The 6,000-nt window shown below is 38.0% G+C and overlaps 1 long non-coding RNA gene across 1 annotated transcript; it reads left to right on the top strand.

Annotated features, from left to right (window-relative positions):
• Positions 1-2,000: 2,000 nt before the first annotated feature.
• Positions 2,001-3,388, top strand: LOC134615583 (uncharacterized). The gene is made up of 3 exons (XR_010091305.1): positions 2,001-2,251; positions 2,421-2,483; positions 2,883-3,388. It is a non-coding gene; the product is annotated as an uncharacterized LOC134615583 (long non-coding RNA).
• The last annotated feature ends 2,612 nt before the right edge of the window (positions 3,389-6,000 follow it).

Here is a 6,000-nt window from a genome sequence, read left to right on the forward strand (position 1 = left end):
TAGCGCTATTCTAATTGAAACTAGAAAACCCCAAAATGGAAGACTGTCAGTAGTACGTAGTGTTGACTCATCCTGACAGACAATGGAGCAAAAGGCAGCCAACATCCAAAAAAAGAGCTCTGAATGTCTGTTACGGAGCCTGGAGACTAGTTTGCCTATGAGAGCTCAGCTTCATAAATTAATTAATAATAAGTTCACACACACACACACACACACACACACACACACACACACACACACACACACACACACACACACACACACTTTCCATTAACAAAAAAAGGTACTTGGAAAAAAAGCAAAAGAAGGAAGGAAAAGAAGGGCACTGATCCTTTTGTAGCCAATAATAATAAAAGTGCAGTAGCCAATAGCGTGGCACCACATCTCACACAACAGCTGCACCAGTGGTCATGTGACTATGAGTCAGTTTAACAGTAGCAAGCTTTCAGTCTTTTGGTGTCCAATTTGGATACAAAAAACAAAAAAAAAGACTTTTAAAACTGTAATATTAATGAGTTAAAATCTGTATTTTTGGCATAAAAGCCAAATTTGCTCTTTTATTTATTTATTTTGTGGACTTTGAGTTGGTGTGACCTTTCATTAAAATACATATTTTAGTATGATTTTGAATAAACAATTGAAGTTCATTCGTGATTATGCACTTGCACTTGTGTAATAGAAACAGGACTCAAAATAGTATTTTAATGCTTTTATTAACATTTATTACATTTCTTTTTTAGGCTTTTGGGGTTTTGTGATTTATGCAAATAGCTCTTTAAACTGTCACAGACAGTCTGCCTGCTGGTATAAGTGACTGTATTTTGGCGATGACTGAATATCAACCGATGACTTTACAAATCACTGTACGTGTTTTCTGCAGTCACTGATACCAACAGGCGGCGCCATTAACGCGATCTAGAAGCTGCTGTACCCGGACTTTTTCAAAGGACGGACTCATGAAACGGAAGCAACGTCGTCGCTTTTCCGGCATGCTCCTAGTTGAATGAGAAGGGTCCACACTGTAAAATGTAATATTGTGTTTAATTAAAAATATTAAATAGGCTGAACTCAATTTTTATCAATTTGTTATTAGAACTCAATTTAAATAAGTTACCAGTACTTTTTATGCAAAAATGCTGATAAACTCGATTAATTTGAGTTGTCCTAACTTAGAAAAACTAAGTAAGCTGGAAGTTTTGCTTCTCAGGGCGGAAGGATGAAAGATGTGTTTTGAAAATACCACGTGACTGCCGTTCTCCTCCCTCCCGGATCAGTCCGCATGTTCATGGCACCAGCATTTGTTATGGAATATATTGAGCAAACCTGGAGATATTATTGTTGTCATTGCTGTGGATCTTTACTGACTTGGTGAGTAAATGTTTACTCTTATTCAAACTGATTTTGTGGCTTCTCTTAGTTTAGCACCAGGTTTCTAATCTTGCTAGCTAGTTAGTGTTAGCCTAGCGTTGCTGCTGCCGCTGGGCTCATGTTACTTAAAAATTAACACCACAGCCTTAAAAACCTTACATAAAACTACGTCGGTGAATTTTTTTGTTGATTGTTTGAAATAAATAAGTGAGATAAGAGCCCAGACAAAATTCTTTGGGAGGTGCAGCCGTTAGGGGTGGGGTGGGTGTGGTGTGGGGGGTGGATAACGGAGCTCTCCGAAAACGTGGAAGCACTTTTGCAAATATGTGATATTTTGATAAATTAAGTAGATATTTGAGCATTACTCAGCTACATTCTCGCCTGAAAATATCTTAAAAGGTTATTTTGTGACCCAGAAAGGGTAGTCTGGGGAAAAAGAGGATCGCATTTGTCGGCCACGGTTGTCGGAGCCTGTGCGCACTTGTAAGCGCGGCAATGGCGGAGGAGCGCCGCTGAAAAACGTATTACTTTTTCTGGGTCACAAAATAAACTTTTAAGATATTTTCAGGCGAGAATGTAGCTGTGTAAATTTCAAATATCTGCTCGATTTATCAAGACATCACATATTTGCAAAAATGCTCCGACGTTTTCGGAGACGTCTATTTTTTCATGCTTTGTGGCAGCTTTAGAACATCTGTGGCATCTATTAATGTCAAATCTAGCCTTTATTTAACAACATAAGCGAACTCTATGTTACAGTGATTGCACAGCCATTAAGGATCAAATCAATGTTCTGTTTTTTTCTCCCTCTGCTTGCTTCTTACTGTCTTTGAGGCTCGGGACCAGCACTCCTGTTGTTGGACAGAAAGACATCAACTCAGTGGTAAGTATTTTTGGTTTTCCAATATATTAGCAACTGTCAGTGACATTTATATTAATCAGGCTGAACTTTAATCATACTTTAGATCAGCCTGTCTTACTTATTGTTTTATTTGTGCTTTGGTTTGGGGAAGTTGTTTCTTTACTGATCTTTTCCTGTCTTCTGTTATTAGACTTGAGATATGACTGCACTATGCTGTTGCTGTGACTCCAGTTAATTCTACAAGACATGCTGTGTAAGTAAACAAACAACAACAGTTTGGTCTGCATTTCTTGAAAGTTCACATCCCCCAAACTTAGTTTAGAGGGTCTACACTGTATATAGTGAAGTCTGCAAGTTTTCTAACAGCAAAATTTGTTTTGTGCCCAAAATCATTTTGCACATCATTAGAATGAAAGTTATTGCCCATGTTTGCATAGCCCTTTTTAAAATTATTCTTTCATGACAATATTGTGTGTTGCGTGGTGGTCACGGCTATCCAGACTGACAATTTGGGACATTGAATGTCACCTCTCCGGCGGGGAGGGAGCCTGAGATTGTCTAAATTGGAGTCTGTTTTATACCAAATGCAGAAAAAATGTTTTAAGAAAGCAATTAAGTTCATGTTCCAAAAAATATGATTGTTTGCTTGCAGGACACCAGGAGAGATGAGTCCTCCGTCACAGATGGTGTGGTCAGTGAAGATGGTCGCCTGCAGGTTCAAGCTCATTGCATCTCCAACCCACATCCACTGCGACTGTACTTAAGGGAAGTTAAAGACTTTCTTCTGCACTTACATTTGGATCACCTCGATCCATGATAGTCATTCAGGCAGTAATGCCTGGACTGGAAACAAGCCATCCTTAAAATATTACAACATTCCAGCTCCTGTGTTGGAATGAAAAACGAATGTGTTGTTTAAATTAGAGACTGCACTTGTGACAGAACAATAAATATTTTATGTTGATTATATAAATAATGTAAGTACAAAACAAACTTGTGGTAGGCCTAAACTTATTTTCAGAATAATTACATCTAAGACTTTGTTTCGTTGTAAGATTATAACAGTGATGGCAATATCATTTTTATTCAGCAGAACAGTGTCCAGTATGTTGGCTGTTGTACTTTGTTGTGTTTGAAAATAAAAGTTGTGCTCATTTTAACATCATTACAAAAGTGTTGTTAATTATTTTTAATGATATTCATGGTACCACAAATTGTTTTTTCATTTAGTTGAACTTGAAATGTTTGTCAGTAGGTAAACAATTAGTATTGTCAGAAAGTCAGAAATATCAAGTTATTCTTAATACTGCAGACTTGCAATGTATAAGTTGTCCTAACAGTCATCCTAAGTAAGCTTTACTTAGTTTTTTTGAGGCAACGAGTTTCCATAATTTTTTTGAGTTCTGGGAACTAACACGGCTGTGTACATTTTGAGTAGGGTGTACTCAAAATGAGTAAGTTGCCCTAACTTGGTCATCTTACGTAAACTTGATCCAATTTTTTTGAGTTCTGGGAACAAATGAGCTTGTACAGAATACTCAAAATAAATACGTTGTCCTAACTTAGTCATTTTTAGCTAAGCTTTACTCAATTTTTTTGAGGCAACGAGTTTCCATAATTTTTTTGAGTTCTGGGAACTAATTAGATTTTACAGTGCAAGAGCACCTGACTGCAGCCAGTTTTAATATACAAATGTGCCATTAGTAATTTAATAATTCTAGGAATCAACTACTCTGCTTACACTGACCATGTTGCCACTTTGTTTGCATTTTTTATCGTGCTTTATGGCAGATAAACACATAGATATGTTTCTTTCCTGGCCCTGGTTTAAGTAAGAGAGCTGGATTAAGTGCTTCTGTGGGCGACATGACACAAATATTCTCTAAACCACATTTTGCATTAGGATATGATTTATTGTTGGCATCAGAGATGGAAAGTAACGAAGTACAAATACTTCATTACTGTACTTAAGTAGAATTTTCTGGTATCTGTACTTTATTGCTGTACTTTTTTGCCAACTTTCTACTTCTACTTCTTACATTTTAGCATTTGTACTCCCTACATTTTCAAATCGGGGTCGTTACACTGATTATTTAGTGGTCAGTTTGAAATGTATTTGTTTTTTGCTTGTTATTAAACAAATTTACTTGACTACTTTTCACTATCTGTAATATCAATGCACATTGTTCTGTATTGTACTGCATATTGTACTTTATTGAGGTCTCTCATTCTACCTGCATCAATGTTGTAAAGTTTGTTACAAAGAGATTTATATATTTATAAATACTTCTATTCTCTACTGCTTTTTTATTGCCTAGATTTTAGTTAGCCTTTATTAAATTGAATATTATACATACATGTATAACATACAATACCACATTTAATTTTTGTGGTTATTTGAAATGAAAGTATCTTGTAAAGTTTTTTTTTAATTAAGACTTTTCTCCCCAAATCTATTACATGCTAAGTGTAACATGTTACTTCTGCTAAAACCTGAACTCTTTTTTTTTTGGGGGGGGGATGTGGAATGTGGGTCAGTTTCAAGCTGAAGCCAATGTTCGCTGTGCAGAAGTTTAAGGTCTGTGGTGATATCACACAACAGGCGAGTGCAAGTGGTCAGAATTGGACTTCGAATGACGCATCTAAAAATGGTAGCTGCGCTGTAAGATAGAAGTTAGGGTGACCAGCAGTAGTGATGGGAATTCTGGCTCTTTTTAGAGAGCCGGCTCTTTTGGCTCGAGTCACTAAAAAGAGAGAGCTCTTTCGGCTCCCACTGGCTCTTCAGGTTGTTTTGTTGCTTTAATTAATTTATTATCAACAAGAATAAGATAAGATAAGATAAGATAACCTTTATTAGTCCCACAGGTGGGAAATTTGTTTCGTTACAGCAAAAGTGCAGAGTTATGTAGCAGAAATTAGAATACACTGGAATAGAATAAAATAAAATACTATATACAATAGAATAAAATAGAATAATATATAAAATAGAATACAAATGCTATATACAACTGAGTAAGAAAATACAAAAGTACAACTTTGTCAGAAAAAAAGAATTGCACTTGTAGCAGTCTTATTGCACATGTGAGGTTTTATTCTTTGATCAGCTGCAAAGTCTTTTTTGTGGAGTCTGACAGCAGTGGGGAGGAAAGACCTTCGACATTCTCTCTGTCCCACATCGTGGGTGCTGCAGCCTGCCACTGAAGGAGCTGCTCAGTGCTGTCAGAGTCTCCTGCAAGGGGTGGGAGATGTTGTCCAACAGGGATGACAGCTTAGCCACCATTCTCCTGTCACTCACCACCTCCACTGGGTCCAGAGGGCATCCTAGAACAGAACTGGCCCTTCGGATCAGCCTGTTCAGTCTCTTCCTGTCCCCGGCAGAGATGCTGCCGCCCCAGCAGACCACACCGTAAAAGATGGCAGAGGCCACAACAGAGTCACTCCAAAAGACCTGAGCCTCCGCTGCAGGTACAGCCTGCTCTGCCCTTTCCTGTAGAGGGCGTCTGAGTTATGAGTCCAGTCCAGTTTATTGTTCAGATGAACACCAAGGTACCTGTAGCTGTCCACAACCTCAATGTCCATACCTTGGATGTTTAGTGGTTGCAGTGGAGGATGTTTGTGCCTGCAGAGGTCTACCACCAGCTCCTTGATTTACTAGTGTTGATCTGGAGGTAGTTCAGCTGGCACCAGTCCACACAGTCTTGGGTCAGTTCTCTGTACTCCTTGTTGTCCCCATCAGTGATGAGGCCGACTATTGCAGAGTCATCAGAGAA

This window comes from Pelmatolapia mariae, linkage group LG17 (genome assembly GCF_036321145.2).
Source record: "Pelmatolapia mariae isolate MD_Pm_ZW linkage group LG17, Pm_UMD_F_2, whole genome shotgun sequence".
Lineage (NCBI taxonomy): Eukaryota > Metazoa > Chordata > Actinopteri > Cichliformes > Cichlidae > Pelmatolapia > Pelmatolapia mariae.